The sequence below is a fragment of the Sceloporus occidentalis genome, unplaced genomic scaffold (assembly GCF_023333645.1).
Source record: "Sceloporus occidentalis isolate IW3139 unplaced genomic scaffold, rSceOcc1.0.p SCAF_3, whole genome shotgun sequence".
NCBI lineage: Eukaryota > Metazoa > Chordata > Lepidosauria > Squamata > Phrynosomatidae > Sceloporus > Sceloporus occidentalis.
The window spans coordinates 84,602,550-84,622,803 of NW_028316983.1; the positions used below are offsets into that span (position 1 = coordinate 84,602,550).

The 20,254-nt window shown below is 40.7% G+C and overlaps 1 long non-coding RNA gene across 1 annotated transcript in view; it reads left to right on the plus strand.

Annotated features, from left to right (window-relative positions):
* Window positions 1-524: 524 nt before the first annotated feature.
* The window catches only part of LOC149316354 (uncharacterized), a 37,896-nt gene continuing 18,166 nt past the window's right edge, over window positions 525-20,254 (plus strand). The window contains exons 1-2 of the long non-coding RNA XR_016280473.1: window positions 525-595; window positions 12,215-12,291. This is a non-coding gene — a long non-coding RNA (uncharacterized LOC149316354). The remainder of the gene's footprint in view (window positions 596-12,214; window positions 12,292-20,254) is intronic.

A 20,254-nucleotide genomic window follows, 5' to 3' on the forward strand; every position in this document is an offset into this window, starting at 1 on the left:
CTGCCTGAGAATTCTAAATACCCCTCCTTAAAACTGCCAATCCCAGAATGCAGCAGGAGGCAGCTAGAGGAGTCAAAGTGAAATAGTAGCACTATAAGAGTATAGTGTGATAAACCTCAGAATTCCAGGTGAGGTTTGAACAAATCAGAATAGAGTGGAACTATTACTTCCCTCGATCTAGACACTATACTTGTATTGATGCAGCCTAGAATCACATTGGCTTTCTTAGCTGTCTGGGGTGGCCTTATCTGTTGCTGCTTGCCTAGATGATGGATTGGAAAGCTAATAGCCCAATGTGCAAAAAGTGTTCTGAAATTCAAAAATCCAAACCAGATGTGTAGCAAAAGAAAAATAAAGAAGAAGGCTGAGAGAGAGAGGAGAGCAACATATGTTACAAAGTGTTGTGAAACAGCCCGAGGGAGGCAAATAAGCAAAAACAGCCTTGTTGCTTAGCAATATGTACAACAAAACAAGAAGCAGCTTGGCTGGCATCTGACAGGGCAGGTTTCAGTCTCTGCTGTGGAGAAGGAAGTTCGCGGTGGAGTTTTACAGGACCAAGGAGATGCTTTCTCTCACCTATTCAGGTGTATCTGTTGTGAGTGTTTTGTTTTATATTTATGGACGAGGCTGGCTGATACTCCAGGGGGACTTCTATTGAAGGATGCTTCCTTTGAACCATTGCTTGGATTTTGTTGCTTTGTCCCTTTGGAAAAAAGACATGAAGCACTCCACACCATTTCCATGATTTGTCACTAGTGGTCAGGAGTTGGGATATTGTTGGACCTCACATCCTATCAGTCTCACTCAGAATGGCAAAGGCCAGTCATGATAACAGCTATACGTCAACAACATCCAAAGGACCATAAATTCCTTGTCCCTAAAGCAAAATATTCAATATTCTCAACTTTTTCTCCATAAGCAAAAGGTTGTATAGAAGTAACAAGATTCAAAACAAACTTTTCTGCAATGAGGAAAGTGATTCTTTTTCTACTTTAAGACAGTTCCCAGTTTGAGATTTCCTTCAGGTATTGGTCTTAATAACTATAAACTCATAACAGCCATGTGAACATGGGCAGAAGGAGTAACTGGTCTTAGTTTATTCCTGTATAGGTAAAGAACTGAAAGCTTGTAGCCAAGCAGCAAATAAAGAGGAGACAAGTTCCACATGCTCAAAGATGGTCAACTGTTTATTAGTGTTTTAAAAGCCCAACACGTTTCGGCCACACTAGGCCTTCCTCAGGGGCCTTCAAATGAATTCACTGGAATAATGAATACTCTCCAAAATACAGGACCATAGAGAAAAAGGGCCCCTGAGGAAGGCCTAGTGTAGCCAAAGTGCATTGGGCTTTTTAAACACTAATAAACAGTTGACCATCTTTGAGCACATGGAGTTGTCTCCTCTTTATTTACTGTTTAGTTTATTCCTGTCAGACATTTCTAACTAATTGCTGATGGATATGCAAAATGTGGTTTGGATCCTGCCAAAAGCATTTCTTTTAGAAGAGCTTTGTCGTTTTCTGAAGTTGGAAATGATTAAGTGAGTGAGTATTATGAAGTAATACTTACACTGAGCCTCAATTTTGTGAGAAAAGTAAGGTACAAATACTTAGAGGAGGAGAAGATGATTTGTTAGATGCCTTGTCACTTGGAACCTATAACTATTAACATATTATTATATAATATTAACATATTATAAAACCAATTATTCACACTATATTTAATTCAAATATAATTAAAAATAGCAATAGTACAATAAAAATATTGTGATGTTTTGATTATTTTGATGTTTTTATCTTGTAAGCCACCTTGGGTCTCTTTCTGGGAGAAGGGTGGCATAGAAATTAAGTAAATAAAAAAATATATAAAAAGAAATCTTAACGGCAAATATATCCCACGGCATACAGTAGCTATAAACCACTCAACAACTTTGTTGTTGTTGTTGTTGTTGTTGTTAGCTGCCCTCAAGATGACTCTGATTCATGATGATCCTGTGGATGAGAGATCACCAGGAATCCCTATTTTCCACTGCCTTGCCCAGAACCTGGTCGAGTCCATCCATCTGGTCTATGGTCTTCCTCTCTTTCTTCTACCTTCTACCTTCCTTAGCATTATTGATTTTTTCTAGTGATCCTTGTCTTCTCATTATGTGGCTAAAGTACGATAGTCTCAACTTGATCGTCTTAGCTTCCAAGGAGAATGCTGGTCTGATCTGTTGAAGAACCCATTTGTTTGTCTTCTTGACTGTCCACAGTATCCTAAGTACTCTTGTCTAGCACCACATTTTGGTTGAGTTGATTTTCTTTCTGTCTGCTTCCTTCATTGTCCAGCTCTCACATCAATATAATAATAATAATAATAATAATAATAATAAATTTATTTGTATCCCGCCCCTCTGAGAACAATCGGAGCGGCTAACAAAGTTAAAAATACAGCACATATAAAATCTCTGGTGCCCTCCCCTCCTTAAAAAAATATTAAATCCAATGCAGAATTAAAAACAAGCAAAAAACAACGAAAAACATGCAAATTAAAAACAGACCAAAATATATGATAATTGGGAATACAATGGCCTGGACAATTCTGACTTTAGTGCTCAGTTGTATGTCTTTGCACTTCAGTATCTTGTCCAGTTCTTTCATAGCTGCCCTTCACATTTCTAAAGGTGGAGATAGTCTCTTGACATGAATGTCTAGTTGTAACTGACTGGACACAACTCCAGAGGAGCTCTGTAAAGCCACGTGCCATGTGGTGCAGCATGCAGTGTCACATTGTCCTGGAGTCAGAGCCAGGGCATGCATCATGTAGACGCTATGCCCCAACTACGCCCCCAACCCGGCCCAAACTGTTAGTCTGCACAGCTCTCCATCTGTTTCTGGGCTGACTCCAAAGTGGTGGTTGTTAACCTTTAAAGCAAAACTTGGGAATTTTTGCATTAAAACTCAGCACATTAAGACTAACACATTGCCATTAGCATTGATCTGAAAATTAATTAGTTGATGTTAATCACTTAGTGGATATCCCATTAAAAAGTTGATTGTATTAATCATTAGTGATACATTACTTTAGAGTAATGACAACAGTTTATCATAATTTGTATGTCAGCATTGCTGATAATTAAGACATTCCAAATAATGATGTTTTAATTTCCAGTGAACAGGTATTTTTAAAAGCATGAGTAATAAACTGATTTTTAATGAGTTAATTCCAAGCCCTTCTTTAAATTTCCAAATGGCTTGGGATCCCCTCTTTCTACATGCTCCTTCTTACATGAGCCCACAATATGGAATGCTCTCTTTAAAAAGATTTGTCAGGCCCCAAGGCTGTACTGCTCTTCTTGTTATTGTTATTGTGTGGCTTCAAGTTGTTTCTGACTTATGAGGACCGTACGGCAAACCCTATCATGAGATTGTCTTGGCAAAGTTTGTTCAGAGGGGGGGGTTGCCATTGTCTTCCTTGGAGGCTGAGAGAAAGTGACTTGCCCAGGGCCATCCTGTCAGTCTTAATGTCTGAATGGAAATTCCAACCCTGGTCTCCTGAGCTGTAAGACAGGACATTAATAGTGGGCCATTTAGGAAGGTGTTTCCTTAAAGATTGTAGAAGCCCTTGCATACCAGGTTTGTCTCTTTGTTTTAACCTTTAGGTTTCTTCCTGTTACTGTTTGTTTACTGGAGTTTTCAAGATTGTTTTAAATATTAGTTGTTTATGACTCTTTGTTGCCTAGGGAACTCTGATGGCACAGTAGTTAAATGCCTGTACTGCAGCCACAAACTTGTGAGTTTGATCCCAGGGCTCCAGATTGACTCAGCCTTCCATCATTTTGTAGGTGGGTAAAGTGAGTACCCAGCTTGTTGAGGGCAATTGGTTTACACATCGTAAACCACTTAGCCGGGAGTGCTTAGTTCACTGTTAAGCAGAATAGAAATGTACTTGCTATTGCTATTGGGCACCCTATCAGGGGATATGTTGTTCTTATGTGCCATCAAGTCAACTTTGTCTTATGGCAGCTCTATGAATGAGAGACTCCAAATAATTTAAAGGCACCAGATCCTCTCTGGTCCAAAACACAATGCAGAAATAATCCAGTTTGAGACTGCTTTAACTACCCTGGCTCAATGCTAGGGAGTTTTGAGAACTGTAATTTTGTGAGACATTTAGCCTTCTCTGTCAGAGAGCTCTGGGGTGATAATAAGCTACAGTTCCCATGATTACCTAGCACTGAGCCAGGGCAGTTAAAGCAGTCTCAAACTGGATTATTTCTGTAGTGTGTTGTGGGCCTCCTGTTTTAGAAGCTTATCAGCCCTGCTTAGTACTTGGATGGGATATTGCCAATGAATAACAGGTGCTGTGGGCTATATTTCAGAGGAAGGAACTGGCAAAATCATCTCTGACTATTCCATGTCAAGAAAATTCTATGAAATTCACGAGGTCTTCATAGGTTGACAGGCAACTTGAAAGCACATACATATACATGAACGAGAGACCTCTAAGTGCCCTGGTCACCAATTGCTTTGCACTCAGGTCTTGCAGACGCAGGCATGTAGTTTCCTTAACTGAATCAATCCATCTTCAGTGTGGTTTTCCTCTTTTCCAACTGTCTTCCACATATTCTCATGATATATCCAAAGTACAACAGCCTCAGTTTAGCCATCTTGCCTTCTAGTGGGAAATCAGGCCGGGTTTGCTCTAGGATCCATTCATTTGTCTTTTTGGCAATCAACGGTTTCCATAGAATGCTCCTACAGCACCACATTTCAATTGAACTGATTCTCTTCCTATCAGCTCTCTTCAATATCTAGCTTTCACAACCATTCATAGAAATCAAGAATACTATGGCGCACAAATATCATTCCCAAGATGAGTATATAGGTTGAGAGATTTGGTAGAAATTCAGCAAATCTTCCATCTGTGGACATTGGTTCTTCAATATGAATGATCATGAACAAGTTCTTCCCTTAACAGAAGATCTCTTAACCTCTCACTTGTGTGTTTATCAGTAGTTGTATGCCATGTGTATCCACAGTTAATAGTTGCATGCTTTGGTCATTCTTGGTTCACATACTTCAGAGCACTGCAATGTAGCTTGTCATGACCTTGTTAATCTTGTCATAGTGATCCTAGGCTGCTCCCACACTGCAGAATTAATGCAGTTTGGCACAAGTCCCAGACTTCCATAGTATATAGATATGGCAGTTAAAGTGGTGTCAAGCTGCATTATTTCTGCAGTGTAGATGCAGCCTAAGTCTAGGGCACTCAGTGGGCTTTTTCACTGAGCAGAAGTGCCCCCCCCCCCATACATTCAAATCTATGCTCTAACCATTTATATATGATACTGTCTCTTCCATAAAAGATAAAATCCCGTGGATATTCTTTTTCAGTCTGAGTAAGTAATAAAATAAATCTTCAGAGTGACCCTTGTTTCCCCTCTCCACCCTTTCAAAAAGGAGGAAGCAGATTCATAAATAATTTGAATAGGTATGTTTTTTTGTTGACAAGACCTCAAAAGTAATCTCTCTAAAAACAACAACTAGAAAGTGCATTAATTGCTAATTATCTAGTGATTAGCTACAATAGTAGTAGTGTTCCCAAGATTATAATGTGCATTATAATTGACAGCTGCCAAACTATTCAGTAATGAAGGATCAAAAGGGGATGAGGAAGGAAATTGACTCTGCAAAATTCTGGAGCAATCTAGAAGTCACATTGCAGATCTGAATCAAGGTGATTCATCTGAAGAGAATGAGTAACTGGATGAATTTAAATGTTTAATGTGCTTAATTATTAATCTTGGAGGAAAAATCCCCCACATAGATTTGTTAATTCAGCCTCCTCTCATTATTCATAATAAATGGATGCTTCAAACCACATAGTGTAGTGTGGAGTTAACTTGGAAGAGCAAGTGCTTATTGTGATAGTCTTATGACCATGCCATGAGACGAATCTACCAACATAGGCATATGTGCTGATCTACATCAACAAACCAGTTTTAGCAGTTTGCCTTGTCAACATGAGCAGGTCTTTTGTAAAGCTAATAGCTCTTAGTTACAACAAAGTTTCATTTCCTTCTCTCCCCCCCACCCCCCGAGTTTGCATAATAGCTTACAAAACAGAATTCCTCCCTTCCAGACACCGATGCAAGAAATCCAGCAAATCTCAGAATTAATAGAGAAGCCTGAGATGTATGGCAGAGGATGCTAATCCAGAAATCCTGGGGCTATCACCTTGTGGACACTAGTTCTACTACACCACTGAACTCCATGGCACCCCTTTTTATCAGCTGAATGTCCTGCAGTGAATGGAAGACAGAAGAAGCGCAGTAAGAATCATATTGGGTTCCTCGATGAAGGAGCCATTTCAGCATCTTGACAGCATCTTATTTCTTAAGAAGCAAAGGGATATGGGAAGAGGGATCTAGCAGTGCCTTTGAGAATAAAGACCCTGTGACACTATACAGTTTCCACTTCAACTGCTATGGCTGCATCCTATAAAATCCTGGGATTTGTAGTTTGGTTAGGAACTGGAGCTTTCTGGTTGAGAATCCTAAATACCCTCCTTCAGCTGCAAACCCCAGGATTTCATTGGATGTTTAATAATAATTTGTTTTATTTATATACCGCTATTCCAAAGATCATAGCGGTGAACAGCAAGTAAGCTAATTAGCAAGTAAGCTAATTTGCCCCCAACAGTCTGGGTACTCATTTTAGCGACCTCAGAAGGATTCAAGCCTGAGTCGAGCTTGGGCCCTTTTGCTGGTCTTGAACTCGCAACCTTGTGGTTTTGAGTGACAGTTTTATCATGGAAGCTAAAGCAGAAACATAGCAGTTGAGGGAGGATTTTAATTAATATATTGCAGTATAAGCATCCATGGGATCCATGAAAGTTGATGCTGGAATATATGTTTCTCTTAGTGGTGCCCTGAGATCCCACCTGCCTTTCTTCTGTACATTAAAATGGACTAACACAGCTATCTCCTTGAAAAGTTCTTCCCTCTGTCTTCCTTATGAGCAAAGCAAAACAACAACATGGAATTTAGCTGTGTAAATTAGATGTTGTTCTTGTGTGTCTTCAAGTTGCTTCTGACTTATGGTGACCCTAAAGCAAACCTATCAAGGTTTGTTCAGAGGGGTTTGCCTTTGTCTGAGGTTGAGAGAATGAATATGACCTTCATACTGAGAGTCACCCAGTGTGTTTTCATAGCTGAATAGGGATTTGAACCCTAGTCTCCAGAGTTGTAGTCCAACACTCAAACCATTACACCACCTTGATTCTTTTGTAAATTATATACTTGATTTTAAAATGAGTATTACAATTGAAGGAGGGATGTTATTTTTATATATGACTTTTTAAAAGAAAGAAAGAAAGAAAGAAAGAAAGAAAGGACAACAAAACCAAACTATGGCAGGTTACAGACCGCCCTCCGGCGGCCAGTCTCCCTCTGCCGCTGTTTGCAGCATCCAGGAGCCACAGCGACCAAACCGCGCTGCTCCCGAACGCTCCAAGGAAGGAACGCGGAAATCGCACTCCTTCCTGGGCCCCGGAAGTGGCGCCGCAAAGCACAAGGCACGCTTTCACGGCGTCACTTCCACCGCGACACGTCTGGATGCTGTGCGTCCACGACGTAACAATGGCAGCACCCATGTGGATGGGCGCTGCCATTAAGGACGCGCTCTGCGCATACTACAGAGAAGGGCCGTGAGGAAGGTAAGACCCTTCCTAACCCTAGTACGGCCCTTCCTAACCCTAGTACGCGCGGAGCGCGTACTTTCTGGTGGTCTGTAACCCGCCAAAGTCTTCTGTTTTCTCCATTATTTTCCTTCTAAGATGAAGCAGCTGTTGTGATTTTGTTTTTACATGCAACATGCAACAATTGCTTTTGCTTGTCATTCCTATATTTGTGAGATACCTGAATACTATTAATGCAGGACAGTGTATGGAAGTGGCATTCCATGTCCATTCTGTATTATTAAAGCCAGTCTTCAGCTCAAATCAGATACCCAAGCGGCTCAGTCATTCAGTCAAGAGGGTAACAGCCATTCATTTAAATGTTGATATCTTACCCTTTAGTTCCTAAAATCTTCTAGAATGCTCAAGAGTAAAGATTAATAATATTATGCAGGGTGCTACGAAAGTGGCATGGAGTTTTTCAGATCAACCCACCCATCAGGTCCTGATGTCACCTGAGAAATTTAATGCCAGTTTAAACGTGATCCAGCATCCTCTCTAACAGCAAAGGGATGCCCTGGCATACATCTGTGATCCCATAACATAGTAAATATATTCGGTTACTCTTGCACATTTAAAATGTATGTATTTTCCCATATCCTGCATTTCTCCCAAAGAGTCTGAGGTTTAATATGTGGTTCTCCTGTTCCCTACTTCATCCTCCTAACATCCCTGTGAGATAGATCAGGCTGAGTAAGACCAGCTGACCCAGATATATCTGACCACCCTGCCTATGAGGGGCTACAAGTTAGTCAGGGCACATCCTTGGTATGTGGAAAGTCCCTGCCATTTCCAGTTAAAAGGATTGGGTAGGAAATAACTTCAGAGGTGGTTTTAGAAAACAACTTTGAATGACACTGAGCAATGGATGCAAACTAGAGGAAAAGAGATTCCACTCCAACATTAGGAAGAACTTCTTGACAATAAGAGCTGCCCAAGAATGGAACACACTCCTTTGTAGGGTGGCAGAGTCTCCTTGTTTTTAAAGAGATGCTTGATGGCCATCTCTCTGGGGTGCTTTGACTGTATATTCCTGCATGACCAGGGATTGGACTGGATGGCCCTTGACGCGTTTCTGACTCTATGATCCTATGATTCTATGAGAAATGACCACCATGGGCTAAATGAACAAATAGTTTGACCTGATACAGAGCAAGTTCTTGTGTTCCTGCTCAAAGTGAGCAAATTGCTGGCCCATTTGCTGCCAACTGGAGGCTGTTGTGAGAAACTCTTCTTTCTGTGAAGCAGAAACCACTAGCCTTTCATGCCCTCTCCTCTCACTTGCCCTGCCCTTTGCTTTCCATTGCAACGGATCCTCCCTTCTTGTTATGGTCCATAACACTGTGTGGGAAACACAGTGCAGCTGGAAACCAGGATTTGCGAGGAAAACACCAAGTAATTCCCTGAACACAGACAGTAGAACTGTCTTATTTGGCAAGAAGTTACGCCAAACAAGATGCTACATATTAACAGAGCCAGATGCTACACATTAACTGTGTGGCCCTGCTGCTCAAATGCAAACTTTGTGCAGAGCAGACAGATGTGCAGGCTATTCCTCCTCACCACACCCCATAAGGAGAATGTGTTGCTGCCAAGGAAACTGTCAAAATAATAAACTTCGTCTGAGTTTAGATTCAAAAGGCAATGTTCTAAGGTAGAACTGAAAAACTTTTGCTACCACCAATGATTCTCCCAAGGTGATATGGCAAGAGGACATCCATTACAGATGTATTTCTGCTCGTCATACATGCTGTCAGCATTGTTGTTGTTGTGTGCTTTCAGGTTGTTTCTGACTCTATGGCAAATCTATCATGGGATTATTATTATTATTATTATTTTGCAAGCTTTGTTCTTTTGAGGCTGAGAGAACGTGGCTTCCCCAAGATCAACCAGTGAGTTTCCATGGCCATGTGGAGATTTGAACCCTGGTCTCCAGAGTCCTAGTCTAATCTCCAGATCATTGCAACATGTTGTCAGCATTGCACCTGCATATATTCCTTGTCTATGTATAAAGGTTCTCCTTAAGAAAAGAAACCCTGGACTAACAGGGATATTTTGAAGTGTGGTAGGGCACATTGGAATGTTGTAGGGTGACTCCTTATGTTCTGTGAACTTGTGGCCCATGGAGAAACATGGCAATAGGGCATAGTAGTAAGACCCATGCACATCAGTACAGGCCCATTGGAAATGCTGGCTAGGGCTGCTGACCCTTGTAGTTCACCAATACCTGGAAGGTGGCATAACTTAGTTATGCACCTAAGACTTGCCCTGCTTTTTAGCTCAATGGTAGATTGAGATCGTGATGCAGAATTGGTGGTTCTACAGTTTTGCCAAAGGCCAGAGTCTATATAGATCCACATTCTCAACCCTGATATGATCATGTGAGTTTTTCTATGAGTATGATGTCTTATGATCTCTCAGACATACATATCTGAAGATGTTTATGGTCTGTCAATGGCCAATGGCCCAAGGCCCAGAAGAGTGCTTTCTATGCACCACCATGAACTCTAGGTTCTCTTCTCTTCCCTTTTTCCATTGCCCAGAAGATCAGCTGTTACCTGGGCAGTGAAGAAAGATTTGTATCAGAATCATGGAAGGTAGAGGAAGAGTAAACAAACAAACAAGCTTCATTTATATACCACTTCATACCACCTAAGCAGTGTGTAAGTAGTTTACAACTGTAAGCTAATTTGCCCCCAACCATCTGGGTACTCATTTTAGCGACCTTGGAAGGATGCAAGCCTGAGTCAAGCTTGAGCCCTTTTTCTGGTCTTGAACTCACAACCTTGTGGTTCTGAGTGAGTGGCTGCAGTACAGGCATTTAACCAACGCGCCACCAGAACTCCTAGTAAAGGCTATCCCACAGCAATCTTCCAGAAGATCACTATTTCCTTTCTGCTCTTGGCAATAAGGACAGAGCAACTTCTATGGCTATAGCTTGGGTATCCATGTGGACCTCTCAGGGCTGAAAAAATAGTCAAACCCTGTCTTCAAAGATAATCGTATTTATCATAAATGAGATTCATGCCGCCTTCCAGGTATTGTTGAACTACAAGGGTCAGCAGCCCTAGCCAGCATTTCCAATGGTTAGGAATGGATGGAAATGCTGAGGTGTTGAGGTCTATGAACATCTGATGGGGTACATGATTCCAGTCCTGGCCTAAATCCAATTACTAGTTCCAATTGGAATAGACCCACTGAATCAATTGGAACTTGGGAAGTCATCATTTTCACAAATTCTGTTACCTCAGTGGACCTGTACTCATTAGAACTATCCATAAGATTGGGACAATGTTTTTGTCAGGAATCCAACCTAGCATTACATGGTGCCTCTACACTATAGAAGTAAGGCAGTTTGACATCACTTTATATGCTGTAGCTCCATCCTATGGATCCCTGGGATTTGTAGTTTTTACACAATCTGTAGCTTTCTGTGTGAAAAAGTGCTGGTGCCTCACAAAACTGCAAATCCAAAGATTCTGTAGGATGGAGTCATGGCAGTTAAAGTGGCATCAAACTACATTATTTCTACTGTATAGATGGACTCTTAGAGGAAATGGAAATCCATTCTTACAGCAAGGGAACAACACAAGCAGAATATGCGATTTTTCAATACCGGCTTGTGCTCCCAGTCTGTCCAATTCCACTCTCCCAAGCGAGTGCTGACTCAAGAGGAAGAAGGTTTTTTTTTTTTTTTAATTATCTTTTCAGGCAAGCCTGCCAAAAACACAATTTGGCACATGCACTTGATTAGCTTGAGCTTTTCTTATGGCCCTGATATAAATGCCATAGTATCCTTGAGAAGGTTTTATCAAAAGAAGACGGGATCTCTCTTAATAGAAAACAGTTCTACACATTATTCTAAACCCTCATGATAACAGCACTGAAATTAAACAAAATAGTGAGTTGCTGTTGTCGTTCAAAACACCAATAAACAGTGTTACATCCAGCAGAGAGACAGGCAGACTGATTTTTTTAAAAAAAAATCTAAAATAGCCCACCCACAACAAACCTAAGCACAATCATTACACATATGATATAGTAAAAGTCACCTGAAGCTTATGTCCCTTACAATTTTACACTACAAACCATCTTGTAAATGCTTCCATTCAGCAAGACTATTTCCTATTAAATACTGCAAGAATTTAAAAAAAAATCTAGTATCTTCCAAACCATGGTAAACTATATTCTCACCATTTGATGTACACAGACAGGTTGACCACATAAAATCCCACAGGAAAAAGACCACCCAGTTACGACATTTCCACATCAATATTTAACCTGGCAGGAGATGTCTAATGTCTGAGATCCTAGACACCCACCTCAGTAGGCAGACCATGAACCTAAGCACAAGCCTGGATTAAACAAAATTTGTTCATTTATTTGTTTAATTGAAATTGGGAAATTGAAATTGGGAAGAAAGGAGATGTTGTTAACAGTGGGAACCAGCACACTAGCTCATTGCTGTACAATAACTTTCCAACTTTCTCTTCAGAACTGAGAATTACATACTCGGAAGGTTTTCTCATGAGCTGCTATCCAATCCAAGGAAACAGAATTGTTCCTATATAAGTGAGTATATCTATTAATGGCTATCTTACCTGCAGGCTTTAGAAACAAATAAATAATTTCACTTCCCACTGACATGTCCTCCAGCATTTCATGGATGAAAATTGGGGAACATGTGGTCAAGCAACGTCCATATGTGGTCAAGACAGCAAATGTTATTAATGAAAAAGAACACAAAACTAGGAGAGGCTGCAGATGTTTGCTTTTGCCTAGGCCTGCTTTGAATGGCAAGACTCCTCCTACTAATCTCCTCTCCCCCTGCTGAGTTAACCAAATGCAAACTATTTTTACATTTCAAACTCAATTTGCACCAACAAAAGTAAGCAGAGAACAAATAAGGAAAGTGGAAGGATAAGAGAGAAACTGGGACATTGCAAATGGAATTGGAAAAGTGGGAGATTAGAATCATAGAATCATAGAGTTGGAAGAGACCACAAGGGCCATACAGTCCAACTCCCTGCCATGCAGGAACTCTCAATCAAAGCATCCTTAACAGATGGCCAGATTAGAGGAGTAACGAGGACTGTCACTGGCAAATTAAAACAGCTGGAGGATATGCATTGATGGCAGCAATTACCAAGGAGAGGAAGACTCACTTGCATGTTGGTCGGACTGTAAACTGAAAATACAAAACAAATCATTTAAGAGGTGGGAAGGGGGACTAATGCAGGACCAATGAGAAATGGACCAATGAGCAATAAACTTTTTTCAGATCAGTGAGGTTATACAGTCTCCTATACTGAATTTGTGGCTCCATAACATTGATGTTTCTTCTTTCCTTCTTCTATAAGATTTATGTATTGCCTCTCACTCCATCAGGGCCTTCAAGGCTACACACAACAAATTATTTTTATTTTTTTTAAAAAAACATTTATACACAAACAAAAGCACTGAAAAACAGACTAAAACACTACTTCAAAATAGTTTGAAAACCACAGTCAGCAAAAACAGTAAAAACAGGCATTCCTAATGTTAGAAATTGAAGGTCATCCAAAATAAAAGTTGAAGCTTGCCTCCTGAAACTCAAAAGGGCTAGGGCTATTCTAAGGGCACTTGACTTTATGTAAATACAATGATACAGGGTTTCCATCCAGGATTTTCAGAAATAACTTGTTTCAAAAATATTATGCCCATATGGCTGTGTGAAGCCCATTGTAGTTCAGCAAAATACACAACTTGCCTTACTTGTCTCAAGGTCTTAATTGTTTGGTTTATTGTCACAGAAGGGTAATGAACTTTGCAAAGTAAAGCCCAAAATTCAGCACAGGTTAACAACATATTCCTAACAAATCACTCCCATCAAGTTCAGTGAGGTTGACTTCCAGTGAAGTGGGTATTAAACTGTAGCTTGAGGCCCGTTACAGATGGGCAAAAAGTACATGCCGCACACGTACTAGGGTTAGAAAGGCTAACCTATCCCAGGGTTTCTTGCTGAGGGTTGTTCTGAGTGGATTGCTATTGCAATCCTCCAAGGCTGGGTTGAGGTTGGGGGTGGCCAAACAGTGTGACATAGATGTGCATCATTTGATTGACAATTTTTTTTTTAAAAAAAATAAAGAACGATCAAAATGGTAGCTCCATTTTAAAATGATACAAATGGTAACATGAACTTCATCAGGGCTAAATTGCAATGGGGAGAATGGATCACGGTAAACATAGTGGAAACTATGGCGGGTTATAGACCGCCACTTTGAGGCGGTCTGCTGCCGCCGCTGTTTGCTCTGTGCGGGAGCCGCAGCAGCCACACCGTGTGACGTCGCGAGGCGCCGCTGGCGCATTCGCGACGTCATAGGCACCGCGACACGTCTGGACGCTATGCGTCTGATATGTAAACATGGCGGCCCCCATGTGGAAGGGGCGCCGCCATGTTGTACGTATGGAATACGTACTAGGGTTAGGGGGGTGCGGAAGCACCGCCCCTTCCTAACCCTAATACGTATTCCATACGTATTTTTTGGCGGTCTGTAACCCGCCTTTGAGTCAGTATTGCATCACTGAATCTCCCCCGATCTACTAATCACAAAAACACTAGTGTGAATGGCCTCTTTGGTCACTATATGTGGCCATCTGCTTTCAAATTTCTGTAGGTACTGAATGTGTCAGCAAGATTGCTGATGAGCCTCATTATCCTACATATCCTAATTATATTGATTATAGAGCAGCTACATAGGCTTCCAGTTTGCTTCTGGGCACAATTCAAAGTGCTGGTTATGGCCTTTAAACAAAATACTTGGCTTCCTGGAGCAAAATGGCTTCTCTTTTTCCACACACAGAAGCTAACCAGACTGATAGCTGAATCTTACTTCAGTGCAAGCAATGAGTCAACTTTTTCCACTATACCCGAAGGTGCAAAGTATGTTAGGTGGCACAGTCTTTTTAATATGTGCAAAATGGTTGTCAGATCACAGGGGCTGGACTCTGTTCTCCATTTCTCAGGGTGAGGAATCTCTGGACAAGGGCACTGTCTTGAAAGGTTAATACCTTTTCCTCATATATTCATTTTCCTCATTTATTGGACTTTTACAGCCAGATCGGGGCCAAAGCAACCGCATGCCGTGGCCCTCATCTGGCCTTTGCAAAGAGGCTCCTTTTTGCATCCTGCAAAGTGTGTGATAGCTGTGGTGGTGTGGCTTTATAGTGCTCCTTCAATGCTGTGTTGTGCAGCTTGTGGCGTCATGCCACCCTGGGTGTGGAGCCTGGGTATGTGCCATGTTGATGCTACACACTGACTCTGCCCCCAGCCTGGCCTTTCAGTGCAGTGTGGACAGGGCCATAGCCAAGATCATTTGTTTTAGTACACTTTGGCCCTAGTGGACTCAAAAGATTTATCGAGCTCATCTCTGTTTTAAGGTTACATAATCTGCTGTGGCCTTTTACTGATGTGGCTGTTTAGTTTAAGTTTTGTTGATTATTTTGGTACAAATACTTAAAACATAGATAAGTTAAGAACTACCAGGGTTCATTTTAGTTCTGTTAACTGGTGATACATAAATTTAATAAAATAAACAAAAAAAAATTTTTTAAATGTTATAAATAAAATTGTGTCACATACAGTACAATATCTGTATGGTATCCAGGATGACTGAAAGTGCTTCATTAGTTATCACAGACACTAGAAATTGTTGTCTAGGGGCTTGTCTGTACTGGGCAGAATATTCCAGGTTGCTACCAGAGTATTCTGGCCCCAGAGCTGCCCCAGATTTTCCCCATTAGCTCATCACATGTCCTGCTGTGCTACCCAGTGCTGCTGGCGATGATACAAACAGATCCCTCTGAGGTCAGAAAGAAGGTACTCAGTATTAATCATAGTGTGACCTCACATGAAGCATCTCACTATATGGCAGGCAGCATAGCAGGATGTTTCTGTAAACAACTGGCCAGCTTCACAATGGAGTGCTCTGATTTAGGCATAGGCAAAGAGGATTCAGTGTGGAATTGGTCTTCCCTCATGAAGACAGTCCATATTCAAATCAAAGATTTGGCCCTATGCTGTGTAAACAGATTGTGGTGAGGGCCAATTTAAATGGCCCATGTAGATATGCCCTTGGTCAAGAATCCTGTTTTCCTGAATGAAAGGAACATGCACCCAGTGGTAGGGGAATGTGAGTTTTCCACAGTGGATGTGGAACTCTGATCTTGAAGAAACCAGTAACAAATGTATGTTTGTTGTGCAGAAGACTAATCACGAGGCAAGGTCCTGCAGTATTTTATATTGCATTTCCCTCGCTTTGGGTTTAGGCCAGTACAAACTCTTCATGCATCTCTTGCCAATAGAATGATACAACCAGATTTAGAAAAATTTTTTGTTTTGTTTTGTTTTGTTTTGTTTTGTTTTTTTGAGAAAGGAAAGAAACCCTGTTCACAAATTATCTTTTAATTTTTCATAATAAGTATCAGGCCTAGTTCTAGGAACGTCAAGATGGAATAGACCAAACCAACACCAAAATAAAGGTTATATTCACACATTTACCCCCCACTTTAACATAAAATGGTTTCAGTTCATTCCATTATGGATTATGAAGGTAGCCAGAGTGGTTATAAGATGACAGAAAAGAGAGGAACAAGCAGGAGTGTAGCCTCTCTTTTCAGGATGATTCATGGAACAACTCAAACCCTTATTTATGTGCCTTTCATAGGAATAAGTCCTGCTGTTCCCAAAATGTACTTGTTTAACAAATACCAAGGTCAGGACTCTTTATCAGAGCTTGGAAATAACTTGTAACAAATAGCTGGCTACTTGTAATCAAGTCCTTTCCCCAATAAGAAAGATCCATCTACTTTACAACATGGTTGAGATCGTTTTGGCCACAGCATATCTATACTAGTTCAGATGGTGGTGGCAGCATAGGGGGCAATGCAATGTCAAGAGTAAACTGGCTGTGGGTGTTGCATAACAGGAGACAGTATAGGAAATGATCTTTTTCAAGGAGAAGGTTCACTTATGAGTTTCCTAGCTGCTTGGGAGCTGACAAGGCAGCATTCTCTGCCAACAGATTCAGCATTCTCTTCCATCACTGGCCTTCCACTGTTGTTGTTGTTGTTATTGTTGTTACTGCCCTCAAGTTGGTCCTGACTCATGGTGACACTGTGAATGAGACATTTCCAAGCCCCACTATCCCCCACTGCTCTGCCTAGCTCCTGCAGATTCAGACCTGTGACTTCCCTGATTGAGTCTATCCATCTAGCATGCAGTCTTCCTCTTTTTCTACATCCCTCTACCATTATTGTCTTTTCTGTTGAGTTCTGCCTTCTCATGGTGTGGTCAAAGTATGACAGCCTCAGTTTGATCATCTTGGCTTCCAAGGACCCTTTCTGGCTGTCCATGGTAATCTCGGCACTCTTCTCCAGCACCACTTCTCAAATGAGTTGATTTTCTTCTTATCTGCAAGCAGATCTTCTGGGCCTGTTCTGAACATTATTTCTATAAGAAAAGAGGCAGAATGTGGAGGCACTTGCTATAACAGCAGTATGGCATGATCCAATGAAAAAAAGTTTTCTCCTAATCAGTTTCAACAATGGAGATAAAGACTGTGTCACAACTGTTCTGTCAGTGTGCTTCTTAGATTATCCCCCACAATCAGGGAGAGCAGCGTAGGCTGTTCTGACAAATTGAGGAGAGTTTCAACATTCCTTCTGTTTCCAAAGGTTATTTTTCTTTCCTCCCACAAATTTGGAATTGATGGCTGTTTTGAGACATGGTGCGAGATACTATTTGTTCTTTTCATGAGGCAAGATGACTTGTGTTGTAGAGTTATTAACATTTATAATAAGTGGAGGTGCAAAAGATTCTTTTTCCTTTTTACACTCATGGCAGATTACAGCCCTACTATCTAGTGGAAAGGGCTGTTTGCTCGTGGCTTTTACCTGACCTCCCACACAAAAAAAATTTAGACACCCATTATATGTCTCCTATTTATATCCTATTTTAATGGTACCTGTTAAAGGTACAATGATAAAAGCAAGTGTTGCCACCCAACAGATAAACAGTGCTGTCTAAACATTCAGGTTATAAACTAAAGTCTTCAGGAGTAAGCCTTTTCAGACTGGTTTTTCTTTTCTTTTCCATTTGAGCAAAGAAAGAAAAAACTCTTAATCTCCCCTGCTAAATAAACCTCTCAGTTAAATAAACATTCCTTTCAAATAAAGTGACTGCCTGGCATGTCTTGCATACTATCATTTTATCCAGTTGCAAAGGGTCTTTGAGAGGTATAGTAACCAAGAGATTGGCTAATATGACTACATCTGCACTGCAGGAATAATACAGTTTAACAGCACTTTAACTACCATAGTTCAGTGCTCGGGAATTCTGGGAATTGTAATTTTGTGGGATATTTAGCCTTCTCTATCAAAGAGTTTTGGTGCCACAACAAACTACAAATCCCAAGATTCCATAGAATGGAACCATGACAGTTAAAGCAGTGTCAAACTGGATTATTTCTACAGTGTGGAAGTAGTTTATGTTTCTGTGTTGTTTTGTCAACATGACAGTTGTGACTAGCAGTTACCTGGAGTCCTTTCACATACCTGGACCAGCATGAGGACGGGTGCAATTTGATGCCCTCTGCAAACAGAAGCCAGAATTTATTATACTTAATGTGCTGTACCAAGCAACTGAACATGATGAAGGTGGAGCTAGAGTGGATTTAAAGCCAGGCCACCTCCTCATATGCTCTCCAAATTTTCGCTGTGTGACCCACCCTTCTGTCCTCAGTGCAGTGTGAGCTTTCTGGTTGTTTTAGGGCTGGGTAGCAATGTTCTACCTGGATTTTTTTGCCTTCAGGACTTAGATTCATGTAGCTAAAGTGAAAATTTGGTAGGATGTAATGTATTTAAGGAAAAATTGAAAAGAATATTTTTTTAAAAATATATAAAAAATAAAATCATTTTAAAAAATGGCCAAGTGTAGCTGTCATAGATAATTGAATATTAATTAGAGGAACTAGAAGAAGAATATAACAGAATAATAATGTAGCAAAGAATTAGCAACAATATAATAATAAGGATAGGTTGGATTAGAATGGATCAAGTCACAGTAAGAATAGAAGTTAAAGCCGAGAGAGAGACTCAGGAACATTGAATAAATGTTAAGACTTACATTGGTACACTTAAGATATTTGATTGTATACATGCTTTATGAACTTATTGGTGAGATAACAGTGACTTAAGTGATTAATGGAACTGAAACTTTATTAAATAAAAAAATTGCGGGGGGATCCTTGAGGCCTCCCCTTTTTCCTCCCACTAAGCCTCATCCCACTCACAACATTACCATCATTTTAAATGGATGCAGGCAAATGCTACACTCTGTTTCTGCCAAAAGGCAGCTGTTTAGGGACAAGGTGCTGTCACCCTCTCTTAGGTTGTCACCTGGTGCAGTCTGTACTCTCCACTATTCAAGTGACACACCTGTTTTAAGTGTCGTGATTCAATTCAGTAGAATCCTGGAGTTTGTAGTTTGGTGTTGGACTGAGAACCAAAAGAAGCAGATGCTTTCCCAAATGCCCTTACTGGGAAGAGTGTGGGCTGATTTGGTTTTCAGGTTTCCCAGATCCCACAGTCTAAATGTGTGTGGTGGTGATTCAGACAACACTAGTTCTTGAAGGCCCGCACAAGAAGAAGACAGATGAGTCATCTGTAGAGGAGTCAGGTCCATTTGACAGCCCTTTTCCCTCCTGGTGGAGTTCTAAAAAGCTGTTTCTCACATACTCAGTTGGTACTGGAGAAAACTCACTTATGAAGAACATCTCTTAGCTGTTGCCACTATTTCACCAACATAATCTCTTGGGATAGATTTGCAACTGTTTGTCAAATCAGTATTTACTTACCCAGTTCTGGCTGGAGTGGATTGAATTCAGAAGACAGAATTATACCCTTCCTGATTAAATTATTTACATGCTTCTAGGATATGCTTGTGGCATAGTATGAAAGAGGATTGCTTTGAGATTTGCTGCAGGCTAGTAAAACCAACCTTGATTGGTTCATCAGCACACAAAAAATGTGGTTCAGATGTACTTGGCAATTTGCTATAAAGATTTCAGTGTTTCAGGATTGGACTATACATATGCATGATTTTGATAGCAAGTATTAGACAGGAGGACAGTGTTGAACAGAAACATAAAGCTCTCAGCATGGTAAGTTTTTCTACCACATTGGGGTTGTTCTCACTAGGTGAAACCCCGCGTTCTGAATCGAATCCAAGGAGTGGCGTTCCTATTAGGATCCGATTTAAACCTAGAACGGTTCTAGAGCAACCCGCAATCGTCTCCACTACAAATCGAATTGTAGAGCGGAATAAAATTTTGATTCGAGTTTTCCTCATTTAACGCGTGTTAAAAAAACACTAGGGTCTGACCTACGTTTTTCCATTGATTCGATTTAGGAACTGGAGCATTTAAATAGGAACGACAGCCTTTGAAATTGCGTTAGATGAATGGGAGGAGCGGAGTGCGATGGGGCTGTCCTTGGG